Source organism: Episyrphus balteatus, chromosome 1 (assembly GCF_945859705.1).
Source record: "Episyrphus balteatus chromosome 1, idEpiBalt1.1, whole genome shotgun sequence".
In the NCBI taxonomy this organism is placed as follows: Eukaryota; Metazoa; Arthropoda; class Insecta; order Diptera; family Syrphidae; genus Episyrphus; species Episyrphus balteatus.
The window spans coordinates 166,506,216-166,525,624 of record NC_079134.1 but is presented as its reverse complement, the minus strand read 5'-3'; the positions used below and the strand labels follow the sequence as shown (position 1 = coordinate 166,525,624).

General features: G+C 31.4%; 3 non-coding genes across 3 annotated transcripts; 1 reads left to right on the top strand and 2 right to left on the bottom strand.

The window, feature by feature from the left end:
• Positions 1-6,956: 6,956 nt before the first annotated feature.
• Trnay-gua (transfer RNA tyrosine (anticodon GUA)) lies at positions 6,957-7,053 on the bottom strand. Its single transcript has 2 exons — positions 7,017-7,053; positions 6,957-6,992 (listed from the first exon to the last, which is right to left on the bottom strand). It is a non-coding gene; the product is annotated as a tRNA-Tyr (tRNA).
• Positions 7,054-18,428: 11,375 nt separating this feature from the next.
• Positions 18,429-18,524, bottom strand: Trnay-gua (transfer RNA tyrosine (anticodon GUA)). Its single transcript has 2 exons — positions 18,488-18,524; positions 18,429-18,464 (listed from the first exon to the last, which is right to left on the bottom strand). It is a non-coding gene; the product is annotated as a tRNA-Tyr (tRNA).
• Positions 18,525-18,749: 225 nt separating this feature from the next.
• On the top strand, positions 18,750-18,845 carry Trnay-gua (transfer RNA tyrosine (anticodon GUA)). Its single transcript has 2 exons — positions 18,750-18,786; positions 18,810-18,845. It is a non-coding gene; the product is annotated as a tRNA-Tyr (tRNA).
• Positions 18,846-19,409: the final 564 nt, after the last annotated feature.

Below are 19,409 nucleotides of genomic sequence, written 5' to 3'. Positions count from 1 at the left end.
CCAGAAAGCAAACGTTGCAAACACAAAAACAATTTCACCCAGAAAAACTTTTTTTTTTGCCAACAACAGTAAAAAGTTTGCCATCATCATCGCCTTCGCTGCCGCTGTTGTCGCTGTCGTCGTCAACGTTCAACGTTGCCTTGGTCCTCGGGGGGTATTGGGTGGGCAGCGGGTGGGCCATGCCACCCAAATAAAAAAAGCTACAGTCATTTTATTATATTTCTCTATGCTGTGCCTACACACACACACACACACACATAAGAGTACTTAAACACCCACACTATCGTAGATTTTAACAAGTGCCCGCTTATGGTAACCAAAGCACGAGCCAAAAGCAATGAAGAAGCAATGTTGCCGGACTTTGAAATAGTCAACAACAGTGTCGACATAAAATAGAAACGTGAAGATATTTTTATTCAACTCACACACACCCTTAAATGCCCTCTTGGAAGAGTGTGTGTGTGTGAGAATGAACACACAACAGTGTGTGAATGGTGTTCAGATACGATAAGTCTGTGTTGGTGAGCCTTATAATAAAATTAAAATCATTGAAGTGTGTGTGTGGAAGAGAGAGAAACATCGCTCGTAATGAAAAAGGTCAAAGCAGGGTTGCCAAATTTCTCACAATCTCCACTCAACTTTATTGGAAACGCATACAATCAAACCCAATTGCTGGCGCACTTGATATTATTTTTTTTTTCGCTCAGCAAATTAAGCTCTTTTTTAAGTTAACGTTGTTTGGCGCGCTGAAAATAGAAAGAAGACAAATAAAAAAACAACAAATTAGAGAAAGTTTGAGTTCATACTTTTTTTTATAATTTTTTTTAGGTTATGCACGAAGTTGTGATAGAAAAGTCGGTATACCTTTGGACTAGATAGGCAGTTAGGTAGGCTGTAACAGAAGGTATTACAAAGTAAGTGTATCTAATTGCAGTTTGTAGATAAAAAGTCTATTTTCCACTGGAACTTATGAGAGATGGTTTTGAGGGCGCAGGGCCATTCTCTTGGTTTCAAAAAGTTTTCCATTTTTTTTTCTTTTAATTTTTATTCGTGTTTACTTTACGTTTGCTTTATACTTACGTATACAGAAATTGTGAAGAGATTTTTTTGTTTGCTTATTTTTTTTTTTCATATCGATAGGTGGCATGAATTATGCATGGGCCGCGCGCAATGAGATGGGTCTACTGTTTGGTATCACTCTCTATACCTACCTACCTATCAATTTTATACATGTTTGTGGTTGGCAGCATTTTTTTTTGTATTGCCTTTTGTTAAATCTTGAGTGGTTTTGATGAGATGTTGAATTATAATTTTTGCTTTGAAGGTTTTGATTTTTTTCTATCTCATTGTTATTTATTTTATAATTATTATGCTAAGCTAAACGAAAAAAATGATTCAAGGCACGCATTACATAATATAAATTGATTGATTGAATGATACAGAGTTTAATATTAATGTGGCCATACCTTAAAGATTGTGGTTAAATATCTAAGAAAAGGTGATTTATTTATCTATGATTTGAATGAGATTGGTGTCTAATGGGTATGAGGGTTAAAGCTTACCTGTCTATCTATCTACATAGACTATAGACACCTACCTACCAAAGTTTGAATAATTAGATAAATAATCTCGAATGGTGGCTTCACCTTTATAACTTATGGTTAATGGCGATCGTGATGATCATGATAAATAAATTATTGTTATTAGCTTTTAATGTTTGGTTTGCTTAAAGTGATAAGAAAAACTTTCTTAAAGAAAAATGTGCTTAAAAATACTAGCACGTTGAGTAAAATGGCGAAGGGCAAGCGACACTGACGTCATTTTATTTTAGGGAAAGATACAAATGGTCCCATCATGATCAGTGGGCAATGACGGTAAGTGTAGTTGCAGTTTTTATAAGAAATGGTGCAGAAGACCAAAAAAAAAATCATTTTGACGTTTGTCGAAATCAATTTACTTTTATATTTTGAACTAAGGTCATAAACAAGATTCAGGAATTCTGATCGTTTAGACCCCGGGTGGCACTTTTTTAGGGAGCGGCAAAATTCGAAATACCTATCAAGATTACTGTACAAGTATAAACTACAAAATGTACCCAAGTACCTTAAAACTTTTATTTATTTGAAATAAAAAAAATAAATATTTTTCAAAAAAACTGTTCGCAAAAAAAGTCTTTATAATGGTGACAATATATTTTTTGAATATTCGAATTCCTCGGAAAATTTTACATTGATTTCATATGCATATTCTATACGAAATATTGAGACCAAAAAGCAGCATGAAAAAGTAAAAGCCAAATTCGCACCCGTGTGAGGTGTTCCTACAGAGGATTAACATTATCTATCATGAACCCTTAAGACTCTCCAAATTGCATGAAAAATGATTGTTTCTTTCTGGAAAAAATCGTCAATATGTCGTCTCCGTTACTTTGGAATGGCCCAAATGTTATTTGTAGGTATGCCACTTTTTATTGAAAGAACCAAATTTCTACACACGGGAAGAAATAATAAATTTTCTGATACCTAAAGTAATTTTTCTTCGCAAGATTTTTTAAGACTTTTGTGCATAAGATTCGCTTCTACTACTATAAGCTCAATAAAATGGCACCTGAAGCAATTTCAACAACAAAAAAAATGTATTGGAATTGAATTAATGGCAGATTAAAAACTTAATTAGCTCTTTCATACTTTTCCCATAAGTGACCTCCGTTCGTTATAGCATCGTTCTTAAATCTTAACAGATTTCAAATATCTTCTGTTCGGAACTTCAAAATGGAGCAACGCTATTTATCAAAAAGTCCCCATTTACTTTGACTTATATTTAAAAAATGGTCATATAGTAAGTTGGTCTTCCCGTCTAGGGAAACATAAAAAAAAATTAAACACCACATTTGAAGAAAAAAGCTCAAGTGATTTCGTGATTTCGAGCTGGCACAAAATCTTTAAAATTATGTTTGAAAAAAATGGTACCGGGCGTATACGTAACCTTTTTTTAACATTTTCTCTTCAAATATTGTAGTAATAGTACTTAATAAATAGATTCTTTTCTAAATAATAGATTCTTTTACTGGTGGCCATTTTGTTTCTGAAACTGAATCAAAGATCGACAGAGTCAGCCCTACTCTGTGACTTTGGTCGATTAACGATGCAATTAATTTACTTATATAAAACTAAAAGAAAATTGTATCGTCTCGTCTAAGTGTCTTTTGTTTTAAGTCTACTTAAAATATTAAGTTTTCTTATAAAAATGTAAATAAAATAAATAAAAATCAATTAGACCTTCATTTAATTTTAATAAGAATTTTCTTCTTAAAAAAAATTGTTCCGGTTAAAAATTAAAAGATTTCTCATTCACTTTATGTGCAAGCTTATTTAAAATAAAAGATTTGAGAAAAGTAAAATGGTTTTCAGCTAAATTTAAAGACTAATTTTCTTTCAATATTGCTTGTGCATAGGTAACTATATTTTACATCGTAGATGCTTTGTTCAATTGCAAGTAATTAAGAATATTTTTTGTCCGCAGAAATCCGTTTTAATACAGATTCCATTTGTTCTTAGCATGCTTTTTTTCCGTATATAATTTGACATTATTCATAATGTTAATTTAGGCGTTCGGAATTATAATGAAAAAAAAAAAAAAAAAAAAAAAAGAAAAGAAAATTAATTCATTGCACAAATTTGAAATAGACTTGATTCACTACTATGTATTTCAAATGCCTGAATTTTACTGAACAGAAAAAAAAAACTTCTGTTTTTTCGTCGCTCTCTTCCGAAGTTTTATCGAGAAAACTCTTTGGTTATCTTTAAAATGAATTTACTCGTTTGAATTTACTACATTAGAGAATTTTATATGAATGCTGAAATCAACCTCAGAACACGAGGCTATCCCAATAGTTCCTACTAGGATTTCGGATACCTCTTGATGTCTTTTCATTACAAATGGTTTGATTTTCTTTTAATTTTTAACATGGACAACGCTTCCTTTTTGTTCTGTGTTTGGATCGATGGCAAATATAGATTTCAATAAATCAGGTATTTTTACACAAAATTAATGTTTTTTTTTTTTTAATTTTAAGTTTAATTTTATTTTTAATTATAAGTAAATCATAAAGACAGACTTTATTATTACTTGATTAGTTAATAGGTAGGCCTTCTATAAATTTCTTTAAACAAGAAACTAAAGTTATAATTATTGAAATAGCTTTCAAAGTCCAAAAATAAGACAAATTTTAGAAGGTCACGCCAGTTACTTTACCCACATTCCTTATTAACAATGCAACATAAAATTATGTACAAACTTAACCAGGCTTGAAAATTAACGATGAACATGCATAGCATATTCATTCCTATAGAAGGCGTGGCAAGTGATTGTGAAATTGCCTTTTAAAAAATGTCGGACGAGGATGAAGAAATATGCTACTTTTTTGAACCGCCAAAGCAATTAATTATGGGTTGGGTTCTGTTCAGCTTTGTGATGTGTGATGTTAAAAAAGATAAGCTTGCACCTTGCAAAAGGTAAAAAGGAATGGTATTTTAAAGATGATTGATATGAGAGGTAAATTTGACATGGTTTGGTGGCGTATAACAATGCCAATGGGTAGTTTCATACTATTTTTTGGTTTTATAATAATGGATATAGATATGATCGAATTGCTAGAAATGCTAGAAGTCTTGTGTCGGTTATACCAATTCTAAAGTTGAATTGTCAACACAGCCACTTTATCTGCCAATAAAATAACACTTATTCGCTATTTTAATACAAATTGAAGCCATAATTGTAGCTCTTTTTAAATTGCAACTTTAAGGACCTACTTCCCTAACCACTTAAATCTAATTCTGACTCAATGAACATAAAACGTGCCTATTTTTTTTCACTTTGTGTGCACAATAAATCTTTGACCATAGTCAATCGATAGCAATTAAAGTCTAAGACTCTTACGTGAGTGTTTTGTGTCGTTTCGTCGTCACACACCTAGATACTTTCAATCCCTAGAGAAACCACATGGGCAGGACATAATAGGTAGTTCTTGATATTAATATCTCCAATTTCTTCCAGCAGATAATCCTCACTGACGTTCAATTGTTTATTACTCTTCTAGATTGTGTGCTTCTTCCGTTTTCATTCTACCATCCATTTCTACCTAACTTACCTACGTACACAGAATGTACCTATCTATTATTGGAAACAAAAGAGTATTTTTTTATTTTTTTCTTTGTCACCCTCTTCCCTGTTTACACTCAGTTATAGCTATAGTGTCGATAAGACTGTCTTAATCCTAAATTGATGTCATTTTTATTTTGTCCTATTTTACCCAATAAATTGTTTGAAAAATTGATTCTCAAACCACCTCTCTGATATTTCTCTGAGCTACTTTAGGGATTTAGAAAAGGAATGGATATTTTTTTTGCTTTTTCAAGGTGGACGGACAATGAGCCAATTTATATAACTTGATTATAACCAACCGCAAGGGAAACATAAATAAATACAAAAATGCGAGGTAAAAAAAGGTAAAAAGTATAAAAAAGCTTTTACCAAGGTGCACGTATGTTGGAATGTATGTACCTCTTTGTGTGACAGCACAAGGACAATAGAGTTCAAATAAAATGAAAATATTTTGTTGTTTGTTTTGAAATGTTATTTCATTTAAAAGAAAAATATTGATAGAAAAGGCAAACGCCATTTTATATTTGTGAGTGATATTTCAATTTATTTTAAAGTGTGTCCAGTTAGGTAAAAAGGCAGGTTTTTAGAAGCTTGGAATTCATCCTATTATAAAAAATTGATATTATTGATTATAGTTTTAATTTTAATAACATGATACATTGTGATTTTGTAAAGTATGATTCACAGATTCTAGGACAATTTAGGTATGTTGCTTGACTTAAAAATTCATTAAAGTCAGAATTTCCACATTAAGTTAGATAAGAGATGAAAAATTTTACAAAAAACTTTAAAAAAAGGCTAAAAACTTGTTTATACAAACAAATCTTATATAGTTTGACAGCAAAACAAAGTATTTATACCATTTTTTGAATTATTAGAAAAATATTTCTAAATAAAAAATTTCAAATTTTTAGTACAGGAAAGTTAGTAAAAAAACAGGCATTTTGTGGAACGAAATATATAAGAAGTCTGATTTTTTCAAATATGAAAGAAGGGCCAATAATTTAGTAGATATAGACCAATTTGCGTTTTTCAAAATGGCGGACTTAAGCTTTTCTAAAACCCTCCGCTCAGATTTGAAAAAATCAGCCGTCCTATATTTCGTTCCACGAAAAAGTCTAGCTTTTCAGTACTATTTAATCGACGCATGAAACCAAAGTTTTGAAAAATTTTTTCAGTACGCCTTCAAAAAAATGATTTTTCAATATAAAATTTAGATTTTGTTTTTTTTTTTTAATCTAAAAAATTATTTTTTTTGAAAATCAATTTTTTACAAAAAAAAATTCGTTCAAACCGTTTCTTTTCAAAATTTGGAACTTTTTGAGACGTGTTGTCTCAAATCATAAGTGCGATTTAAAAAAAAACTTTCAAATTTTTCAGTTTAAAAAAATTCAATATCGCCTCCAGGGCGATAAAAGCTCTTAATTTTGAACTTTGAATAAAATCGCTTCAGTAGCTTGCGCTTTTGCTAAAGATAGATACTAACAGATATTTAGATTTTCGGAACCCACCTTTATTGCCGTCTCTATCATCGCAATGTTATGTTTGATTGTTATGTCGAGTTTGAGTTCGATTTTTTTTTTACCAATTCTAACCTTAGTGGCAGAAATAAAATAAGTATCAGTTATATAACTTAAGGAAACAAAAGTTTTGTCAACCAGTGAAATTATATATTTTAGTTTTGCATTCGTTGAAAATAAAAAAAAAATTTCTTCAATTTTAAATCTGGGTAGGTATTATAAATATTAATTGTTGGAAAATTTAATTAAGTGCAAGAAAAAAATTTACTTGTTTCCTTCGAGCCGGATTTGAACCAGCGACCTATGGATGTCCGCTTTTTGAAATTTTCTCTTCTACAGTCCACCGCTCTACCAACTGAGCTATCGAAGGCAGTTAATGCTCTTCCAGCAGATTATCAACCGCCGTTATTTAGATTTTTCGATTTAATTTCAAGTTGTGAATTTATTCAAAATTGTATTTACCTTTCACTTTTTGTGTCTACCAGCTCTTGTTTTTTTAGCAAATAAACGAAAATGGTATTTTGTTTATCTTATCACTTAGCAAAATTTTGATAAATCGATTAGTTTAAACGTACTATAATAAAAATAATGTTAGTATTCAAATATGATTTTAAACAAGAGCTCTTTCGAAGCCCCTTTTGACGAAAAGCAGAGCTTTAGCGTTTATGTTTATGTGTTTGAAAACTGTCCTTAAATTTTATATGAGAAGGACTTCAAAATATTTGAACAGTAATGTTAAGTAGTTTTGATTTCTTTTCCAAAATGTATCTACTCTAAAATTGTTAGTAACGGTTAGTAAAATTTTAAAGATACATTTTTTTTTTTTTTGCTTACAAGTTTATTATATTTATTTATTATGCAATATGTAATCACACTACTTACAACGAATATCATTTTATTAAACTTGATCAAGCTAAAACGATCGCCACAGAAAGGTTTTATGAACCCAGGATAGTTAGAAGAACTTAAAAATATGTTAAATTACTTAAAGAATTCTGAAAAACAATTTATCAGTTCTTTATATTTTTGCAAAAATGTCATGTCAAAGTAAAATATATAATAGAAAATCTAGAAGTGGAGAGTTTGTACGTTTTTGATGCTTTATTGTTGATTCAAAGTACAATAGAATCATTTCTACAAATAAACGATGATGAAACTCAAATAAATGCATTAATAAAAGGTTCATCTTCGTTTGCTGAGAAATTAAATATTAATCCTGAAAATGATTTTTTGAAACATCATAAAACTCGTCGGTTTCCAAAGAGAATTGATGAAAATCCTGAAACCACTTCCATTTTTAATCTGGAAACATTTTATAAGAAATAGTTCAAAATGGTTCTTCAAACTTTTACGTCACGCGTAAAAGATAATTTAAACATTTTTGAAACTTAAAAAAAAAAAAATTAATTAATTAATCAAAAGATATAGTTGATAGAATTCAACTAAGCTAGGCTGTCGAAAAATGGACATTGTTAAAATATCGCAGGGTTAGTCTTTAAATTAAAAGTCAATTTTATGTTAATTGTTTTGAGATTAATAACTTTAATTTTAAATTTAATTTTAAAGAATCAAATTTTAAAGACTACAAATGTGCCTAATTTATTTTCTTTTACCAAAAGTATTTTCTTTTTATTATTAACCCTCTGTAGGCACACCTCTTTTTTGTGACGTGATAGGCACACGGGTGCGAATTTGGTTTATACTTTTTCATGTCGTTAGAAATTTTATCGGTCACAATATTTTATAGAAAATCAAGTATGAAATTGATGTAGAATATTCCGAGGAATTCGAATATTGTATTCACAACTCCGAAAAAAAATATTTTCACCCTTATAAAGAGACTTTTGTGTGACCACTTTTTTGAAAAATCCTAATTTTTTTATTTTTGTCCTGCCAAATTCGCACCCGTGTGCCGACAGAGGGTTAATGAATGTATGCCTAGTGTTTATTTTTGTGTCTGTTATTATCTTTTGCTATTTACTTCCAATTTCAGATTGTGTCAATATTTTCCAAAAAAAAATGGGGTCACAACATCAAATACAGGTCTTTATAAATAAAAGAATGTGTTTTTTGAGTTCTATTGATCGCATTATCAAGATTGATGTTTTTTAGGCTTAAAGTTTCTGTATTTAGAATATGAAATATTACGAATTTAGTCTATTCATATGAGTTGGAAAACTAACTTTTTTGAATCCCTTGAAAACAATATAAAGCCAGGAATTGAAAAAAATTGTTGAAACAAATTTGGAATGTACCAAACACCATTTATGGTATGAAAATAGATGTTGGCCGATTCTTAGACTTACCCGATACACCTACAAAATTTCATAAAAATCATTCCAAAAAAATAAAGAAATTTTTTTTGGTTGGACCACCCTAACCATTTTATCATACGAAAATTCATGTTGGTCGAATGGCCGACTCTCAGACTTCCCGACATACACAAAAAATTTCGAAAAGATCGTTCCAAGGTATAAAAAAATTTGGCTGGACCACCCTAACAAATTAGAGTTATGAAAAATAGATGTTTGCCGATTCTCAGACCTACCCGATATGTGTACAAAATTTCATAAAAATCAGTCCAGCCGTTTGGGAGTAGTTTGGTAACAAACACTGCGACAAGAGATTTTTATTATAGAATATTCTAATTTTAATAATTAAATGCTTAATCGTGAAAATTATAGTTTTATTTCTGTTTTCTCTTAAACTGTGATTCCCAATATTATTTTTAAAAAATCGGATCGGAATCGGCAAATTCATAAAATTAGTCGGCATTTCACTGAATCTCACCCCCCCCCCATGGCTTAGACCCTCGCTACGACCCTGCCCACCTAGAAATCGCTGCTTGTTTGTCCCACCCGTGACAGTAGAAAATAGCCCGTTTTGATTATTTGAAGTTGATATCTTTTACTTTGACCAGTTAAATTAATCAAAAATAAAATGCACGACTGGGGTCGCACGAACTTGCTCTTAGAGTTAAAGTTGTTTAAATTTTTAAGACTTTTTATATAGAAATTTGGAAAAAAAAAAATAAAATTCGTTTTAAAAAAAAAATAAAATAAAATCTGAAATTAAATTGCCCTCCAAAACAAGTATGCAGTTTTGATTGATATATTAACATGCATTTTTAGAAAAAAAATTTTCAAAATCGTTAGAGCCGTTTTTTAAAAAACTAATTTTTTATAAATAATTTTTTGGAAAAAAAGTTTAAAAATAAAATTGGTATGCCATTTTGTAGGAATCACAAATCAACATCTCAAAACAAAATTTCAAAAGAATCAAATGTACCGTTTTCGAAAATTTTATTTTTGGCTTATATTTAAATTATATAAATGCTTCTTCACAAAAAGTTTCGTTGAAATCGAATAAGCAGTTTTGGAGATAATCGGATTTGAAAAAAACGGTTCTATGGCAGGTACCGTTAATAATGATTTTTAAAAAAAAAAATTTTCATTAGAAGATAGACCTAAACTTTAAACTAACACTTGAATTTTTTAAACAAAATCGTTGGAGCCGTTTTCGAGATATTTCAATTTTACTAAAATCGGTATATGACAAGTACCGTTATTTTTGGTCCAAAAAAATTAATTCCAAAAACCCCTCTGGAGAGTCGCCAAATAACGCTGCATACCAGGTTTGACATCAATCGGTCCATCCGTTTAGGCTGTAGCTCCTTATACAGACAGACAGACAGACAGACAGACTGACAGACTGACAGACTGACAGACTGACAGACTGACAGACTGACAGACTGACTGACTGACAGACTGACAGACTGACAGACTGACTGACTGACAGACTGACAGACTGACAGACTGACAGACTGACAGACTGATAGACTGACAGACTGACAGACTGACAGACTGACAGACTGACAGACTGACAGACTGACAGACTGACAGACTGACAGACTGACAGACTGACAGACTGACAGACTGACAGACTGACAGACTGACAGACTGACAGACTGACAGACTGACAGACTGACAGACTGACAGACTGACAGACTGACAGACTGACAGACTGACAGACTGACAGACTGACAGACTGACAGACTGACAGACTGACAGACTGACAGACTGACAGACTGACAGACTGACAGACAGACGGACTTACGGGACCCACTTTTTTGGCATTGTCTACCATCGTAATGTCATGGAAAAATGTTATCTCAACTTTTTTTTTTTGTACGAATGCATAACTTGATATATAGTACCTATATCGCAAGTAAAAATGTATTGCTAGAATTATGAAAGTCTTTGAACCTAATTTTTATCTATGCTTTAGTATTTTTGGCTTTAGAAACGTTTCAGCAAAAATATTTCCTTTGAAACGGTATTAAAATTTCATTAAAGCTTAAAAATAGAAAATAAACATTTAAGGCCACTGAAAATACGATAGTTTAACTGGTTTTTAAACAATATTTGAAGATATAAGAACTTCAATCTTCCTCGTTGTATTCAATTGTATCTCGATACTTCAGTTACTTACTGTCCACATTTACATTCCTTAATGTACTTACAGATATTAATCGCCAAGTAACTAGTAAGTATTTAGACCCGTTTGCTGAATCCAAACTTAAGGATTTAAGATCTACATAAATCCTTATGTGACAGTTTACGCAGTGGAAAAAGTAGGGAATAAAAGTTTATGTTCAACATAAATTATTTAAGTTTCGATTCAGCAAGTGGCCCTTAGTGAGATAAGATTTACCAGTAATACAAATATGTAGTTTTTATTTTAAGACAGTGTCGGTTCTTGTTTCGGTTATCGGTTTATCGGGTTAATTACACTGGTCGGCAACGGATATAGAGCAAGAACCAAACCCTACTTTTCGAGAGGAATTTTGTGTGCTGAGTTTGTGTCTGAAGTCAAAATTTCAATGGCACGTCACGTTTTTGAAATTATTGAATATTAATAGGTCAAAAACGCGTGTTTTTGGGTACATTTGACATCGAATTACATCACCGTTAATTTTTTTTGGTAAAACTACTTATGCAATCTCAAAACGCCATATCAACACGTCCTAAAGATATTTATATTTTTTCAAAATTATTTTTTTTCTCAAAGATATTGAAAAAAGAAATTTATGATAGATATCGCAAAAGCTTGTTTATTTTTTTCAAAGCAATGAATGGTTTTTTTAATCAAATTCCATCTTGCGTCTTCTGATTTGGACTTATAAAGAGCAACATATTACGGAAAATATATATTTTTGACTAAACATAAAAAAAAACTCAATTAAAAATTAGTTTTTGAAGCTTTATAGTGAAAATAGTGATGAGTATAGCTCAAAAACTAGACGTGATAGAAAAAATCTGTAAACAGTTTTGAATTCAGCACACTAAAGTCAATCAAAATCACCTTATAAAGTTCTTGCTCCCGACTTTTTTTAGTTTTTTGCCGACCAGTGTTATTTATAATTTATGTAATTCTTTATACCTAACAGGTACCAAAATTGCAAAATCTTTGTAATAACACTACATACGTCTACATTGTATATTTTTCATCGTTTAGAAAATAATCAGCCAATTAAATTGTTGTGTTATGAGCGAGAGCAAATGTTATACAACTTTTTATACATCTTTGAAAACAGCACACGTTTTCCAGATTTAATTTAAAAAAAATCCCAATTTAGATTCAATCAAAAGATAAGCAAAATACCTCTCCATCATCAACCGCAAAAACAAATACAACAACACAAAAAAAAAAAAAAAAAAAACGATCTATAAAAATCGTATTTAATTATCCAATTCATAATGTAAATTAAGTTCTGTTTTCGGAGAGAGCCGGTTGTATAAAATGATACTAAATTGTGTACCAACCTACTCTGCCTGATGATGCTTTAAAGGTATTTCAATCGATAAATTATTTTATGGGCAAAATAAAACCAAATGAAAAAACTACCTGTGTGTTAAATATGTTTAAACAACACCCACTCTTGTTTTTTTAAAGATACACAGCATCTTTCAGTCAATGGACCACAACATTTAGTCCTCCTACTTCTTTCGAACTCAAACAAACCAACAATGGACGATGCCTTGGCGATCCATCAATCGGTCACACACAAACCGAAACCGACCTGACCGAAAATGAACACCTTCAGACAATTCAAAGGAGAGACGAAGCTAATTGGCTCGATTTTCGAACAGCTACCTGGGAACGAAATCGAGGGCAGTAAACCGCTCAAAAGGAAGTGACAACCTTTTTAACCTCTGAGCCTTCGGAGCTGACAGAAAACGGATGCAATGATCGCATAAATCCCTCCATTATTTTTATGACCAAATCCAAATTAGGTACCCAAATAACTTTTGGGTAATATTGTGGGACTGATAATAATGTTAATGTGGATTCGGAATGCATTTTTTGTTTGTTTAAAACAAATTTTATTCTAAAAAAGAGTCAATAATTTAAGTGTTTTATGAGCGCGTCTCTCACAAGGACGTCTCGTCGAACGAAACGAACTCGTCGCTGTTTGTCGACGTCGTCGTCGTGTCATTCAGAAAGCGAACCAGTTTCATTGCGCTGCCGCTGCTGCTGTCACAAATCGAAAACCACAAACGACAACAAGAGACGATTGCGACGACGACAACAGCGTTGATCGTCGCCACTATGCCACCGCATCGTCACCGAACGTCGATATTATACTTGGGGCAATCACGGACGTGGGCACACATAACTCATGTGCGGGCATGAATTGAATATGCTCCTCGCTCCGAACCGAAACTTCCATTCCAAGTCGGTCGGAATCGGAATGCCCATATTTCAGATCGATTCTGGCGATAAGATCTTTCTTTCTCGCTCGCAATGCGCGCGAGCTGTGAATACAGTGCGCGTGATTTGGAATTTATAGATGGGGAAGCGGACTTTGTATATATGCGAATGGACTGTGGACTGACAAGAAAGACCCAAAGTGACAGACGCGACGACGACCGAATCGAAATCGACGACAACAACAACGACGACGACGACAAGCAACAACAGCGCGGCACGGAACAAGTCGAACGTGAACATGCATTCAAAGCCGGATTCACAACGTATGGCTAATTAGTTCAACTGAAGCGTAAGCGTACTCGTATGTAGATAATTTTTCTTGTCTCGTGTGGTGCTGATAGTTTTTTTTTTTTTTTTTTATTTTGATGTTTTGTCAATTTATTTTGTCTGGGCAAAAATTAACTCATCAGACACAGACAGTAAGTTATGTGCCCAGACGAAATATATTTGTACTTTGGTACTTTGCTAGTGATTAATCTTTTTGTTTTTCTGTTTAAGTCTTCGAGACATATATTAATGTTACAAAAACTGTAAATTGCTAGTTTTTGGAAAGGGCTAAGGTAGGTACATCCTGCTTAAAGAATTCGTTTAGGAAATTCATTTCGGGAACGCTTCAATTTCACAAAAAAAAAAAAAAACGCCATTAAGAGGCTCTTTCCAAAATTGATATACAAAAATTAACCCAGGTACAAATTTTACCAACAAATATGTCACTTCCTGAACGCAGCCATGAGGTAGGTATTAAGATTTAAAATTGCGAACTAGTCTGAACACACTCGCAACAAACTTTAAAGAAATCTTCGATGCAATTTTGGCATTGCAATATCTTCAAAACATTGAAAATAAAACAAATTCTGTCTCCAGTCGAAATAGCGTTACCGAAAACTTAAGAATCAATAAACATGTAATTTAAAAATAATAGTCGATTGAACCCTCAGACGACGATTTATGTTTAACAAAATTGATATTAATTTTAAACAGAAAAAAAAAATGTTGCCATTGAAGTAAATTTTCTTTATGGTTTTTAACAAAAATAGGAATTTTTTGTTCAAATGTTCCAAAAAAGGGTATTAAGTGAACAAGTAATTTAAGACGGTATTCTTTCAACGCTTGGACTATAAGACGCTTAAAAACCTATTCACCAAATTATTTACCCCACTATATTCACACAACTATGAGTGATATGATAACGACCTAGCTTGAGTTACGAGTATGATTGCTCATTCCAAAAAAAAATTTGAAAATATAACCTATTAGAATCTTATGTTATAAATGTGCTCTTTGAAAATACCACTTTTTCGAAAAAAAAATCGAAACCCAATTTTAATTTTTAAGACTAGCAAATAGCATGGTATAAAAAGACAAGGTATGATCTGATCATTAGAGCCGCCATTTTAAATAATGGGGTAATAAGGTTTTGACGTTTAAATTTGGCAAAGTCAAAAGCAACAACAATTTCATTCCAAATTTGTTTACTACAACAATTTCAATGGGCAGCTGTCAAAACCTTAAGTAGCCATTTTTAAGTTTTGACAGTTCTCGATACAGAGTTTTTTCTAATGATTATACCTTCTCTTTTTATACCATAAGCAAATAGCACCATATAGCGCTCATAATTGTAAAAGAGTTTTGTTATGGTATGATGAACATACTTTTCAATAAGTAAGTAAGCTTAGCTAAGAACGGACGTGTCGTGGGGTGCGCTCATTTTTGTTTTAACCCCTTGTAGCCCCATGTGACATTTCTGTAACAAACCGAAAAGGATCGCCCAAAAGCTGTAAAAAACATATTTTTATTCTTTTGAAGTTTCTTACATAATCTTTATCGAAATAATGCGTCATATTTCTAATAAATAGCACCAATAGTTTTTAATTGGCAGTTAATGTTGAAAGTTCGGCTGTTTTTTGAAAATAAGCAAATTTGTGTTAAAAGTTAAAACTATACGAAATCCAGAAAAAATATTTTTCCTTCATAAACTAACGGGGTTTAATTTCCTTGGATTTATGAATTCTGGATTTGAGTGATTGGATTTAAAATTCACTTTAATCCAAATTAAATCCAGAGTAAATAATACTGTTAAAAGATTTTAATTTGTTTTCGTTTTTTACATTGGCGCAACTAGCTTTGAAAATTGTCAATATCCTAAATGTGAATTCAAATAAAATTCACGACTGGGCCGCACTTGCTTTTGCAGTTTAAAATACTTTTATGTTGCAGATTTAAAGAGCTAACTCTATATAAGTTTTATTGCAATTGAATATTACGTCTGCAAAGTTTAATCAAAATCGTTAGAGCCGTTTTCAAGTTATTTGGTATAACTTGAAAAAAAAAAAACAACTAAGAAAGTGTACCTACCACTTTCTTAGTTGTTTTTTTTTTTTTTTTGTTTTTTTTATATCTCACTTTCAGAATTCTATAAATATCATCTGTACCAAATTTGAAGAAAATCCGTTCGTTAAGGCTGTGTACAGATGGACGCACAGACGCACGGACGTAATTGTGAGACCTACTTTTTCTGATTTTTTTTTTGACATGAAACCAATAGAATAAAGTCGGGTATTGTGGTTTCTTTTTGGAATATATTTTATATAATATAGAATCAAACGTATCGAAAATTTGGGAAGATGTGCAGTAGTATATTAGCTTCGTGTTTTGAATGTTTTGCAGTGTTTTTTTTGTTTCTGAGAAAAGTTTTATTTAGAAGGAAGGCAAAGGCAAAAGCAACATAAAATTAAAAATTACTTGTGTTTTTTTTTTTAATTTTAGATAAAATATTAATTTCATTGTTGGTATATTCTAATGGAGTTTACTATACCACATTAGAGCATGGTAATTATACCACATTAGCGGAAACAGTGATATTGTACAAAAAATTTAAAAAAATATATTAAAAGGTAGATTTGAACCAAACTCATACCGAAATCACGTACATCAATTATTAAAATTTGATCTACTAAAAAAATACATTTTTCTAAATATTGCTTATTTAACGCTTGAAAATTCAATTTGTAATGCCTCCAAAAAAAGTTCACGTAACCGTTTGTAAGGATTTGTCAATTTTTTGAAAAGTATGGAATATTTTCTTGTTTTTGAGTACGCATTTTTCATTACACAAAAGTTGTCACTATTGCTTCAAAAGACGTGCTTCTACTATCGTAACTTTCTAAAAAAACAATGTGTACCACATTACCCACATATACCACATTACCAGAACTTACTCTACTTGCCCTATAGAGCAAGTAAATACATAAAGGATTTAGCAGCAATATTGGATTTCAAAAATTTTTTTTTTATTATAAGAAAAGAAAATCTTTTTTTTTTCATTTACAGAATTTAGGAATGCAACATTTTGAAAAGCAGAAATCTTAATAGAATTTTGAAGAGCAGAATTTTTGAATACAGAATTTTTGAATACATAAAACTCATTTATGAAATATGAATAAAATTAAAAAAATTAATATTCAAAAATATTGATAAAAATGAATTTTTAAGAACTACATACGAGCACTATTATTTATAGTAGAGAATTTAAAATTTTCTATTTTTCACAATTTTTAATGTTTCTTGGTTACACTGTTTTTAAAGTTAAATATTAAAAAAAAAAACCGTTGCCAAAAAATGTAAATTGTGTTATATTGGCTCATTTTTCTAAATGAAGTGTAAAATAATAACACACATAATATTAATTAATAAGTCATACATATGTATGTAAGTAATAAGGCTATAGCCACATAATGTATTATATAGGGCTGCCAGACGTCCCGATACCGGCGGGACAGTCCCGACATTTGGACCCTGTCCCGATATCTGTCCCGATTTACAAACTGTCCCGATTTTGTCCCGACATTCCGATTTCGTTCAAAAACTTTGGGAACAAAATAAATGTGAGTGCTATATGAATAAAAAATGTCCTTACTAGGAACATTTGCAGCATGTTAAGTGTTGCTTTTCCTTTTTTTTTTAATACGTATACATACTCACACTTTTTTTTTTATTTTAAACACGTATAACGTAAAGTTATGGGTCCAATATTTGTTTGACTATCTGTTGTGTGTTAAAATTTTAAGCATGAAAAGCTTTTAGCTTCAATTTATTACCTAACTCTCAAATAAAAAAAACTGGCAAATCGCATAAAATTTTTAAACTTCTTTTTTTAAACGGCGATGTTAAATTTAATGGAAATTTGGGATTGTTACCCACATTTCTTAAAAGATACATCATTTTACATTTTTCTTTTGATTATTTTTTATGGATAAGGCCCAATGTACTACTATCCATTAAGTTTAAAGACGCCATTAAAAATTTAAAATTTGTCAAATCGCATACGAATTTAAAACTTCCTATTTATATGGTGACTTTGAATTTAATGGAGAGTGGATAAATTGGGACTAAGGCCGTGTGTGAATTGCGTTAAATACTTAAATCCGTGTTAAATTTTTGACACTATTGAGGTGAACAAAATAATTTCAAAAAAAGAATTTATTGTTTAAAATTTTGTCTGCCTTTTTTTTTGCCATGATACTCCTTTTTAATAAAATAAAAAAACAAAACAAAACCATCTGCAAAAAAAATTAACTCAAATTTAACCAGGTCCCGGAGCCCAATAAATTTTTAACAGCTGAAAATTTTTTTATTCACCTCAATAGTGTCAAAAATTTTACACGAATTTAACTATTTAACGCAATTCACACACGGCCTAAGCTTAGTTTTCAAAAAATGAAATTTATAACGATTCATATTTTTGCGTGAAATCCACAAAAATGTAGAAAATAAGTCAAGGAAAATTTTTGCAATCACACACGTGATTCTTTTTATTTGTTTTTAATAATTTTTGATTTCATGTATTTTTTTGGTGTCCCGATTTGTCAAGACTTTTAAGACCTATTGTCCCGACATTAATAAAATTTTATCTGGCAGCCCTAGTATTATACCTAATTGCAAAAAAAAAAATTAAAAAAAAAACATACTCATTCCTTCGAGCCGGATTTGAACCAGCGACCTATGGATGTCTACTTTTTGAAATTTCTCTTCTACAGTCCACCGCTCTACCAACTGAGCTATCGAAGGCGATGGAAACCGTTATTCCAATTGAAGATTTTCTCACTGTGAAGAAAGAAAGACACAAAAAAAAAATACATTTTCGTTTGTTTGCCAAGAAACAACAATCGCCGACGCAGACACAAAAAGTGAAAGGTAAACAAAATTGATAAAAATTAATTCACTTTGGGAGTTTGGAGAAGTAAAAGAAATCCAAATTTGGCGGTTGGTAATCGGTTTGGATGACAACAACTGCCTTCGATAGCTCAGTTGGTAGAGCGGTGGACTGTAGAAGAGAAATTTCAAAAAGTAGACATCCATAGGTCGCTGGTTCAAATCCGGCTCGAAGGAAACATGTTAAATCTTTTTGGTGTTTTGATCCAGACAGTTTATGTTTATTTTTCCCAAATCAGCATTTAAAATCGATTTAGTAGAAATTTAAATTCATTAAAAAATATAAAAGGACCAGCATAAGCTGGTGCCAAGGCATCAATTTGTGATGGTTTATATATTTTTTGGAGGGAAAATATAGTTTTCCCTGATGATGAGGAGGAAAAAAGCAATCAATGACGTGCCAGAGATTTTCCGAGCAATTTACTTCGACGGAACCAACTTGTATACCATTGAATACAAAAGTAGACAACTCACAGTTGAACGGGAGAAGGACGTGGAAGAAAGAAAGTGGTAGCAATGTACCCTGAAGCAATCATCACAAAAGGATTACCAACCCGAATCCCAAACCCGAATGCCTGTGGGGCAGTTAACATTGGTGCGTGTGTCGGTAATCAAAAACGAGAAAATTCGGAAAATCGTTCCAGGGTGCGGAATAAAGAGTACGGAGAGGGAAAGGACGCAAACAAGAAGTGGAAGGTATAGAAGGCGACTTAAGTGTTATTAATGACGTCCCGTGGAGTT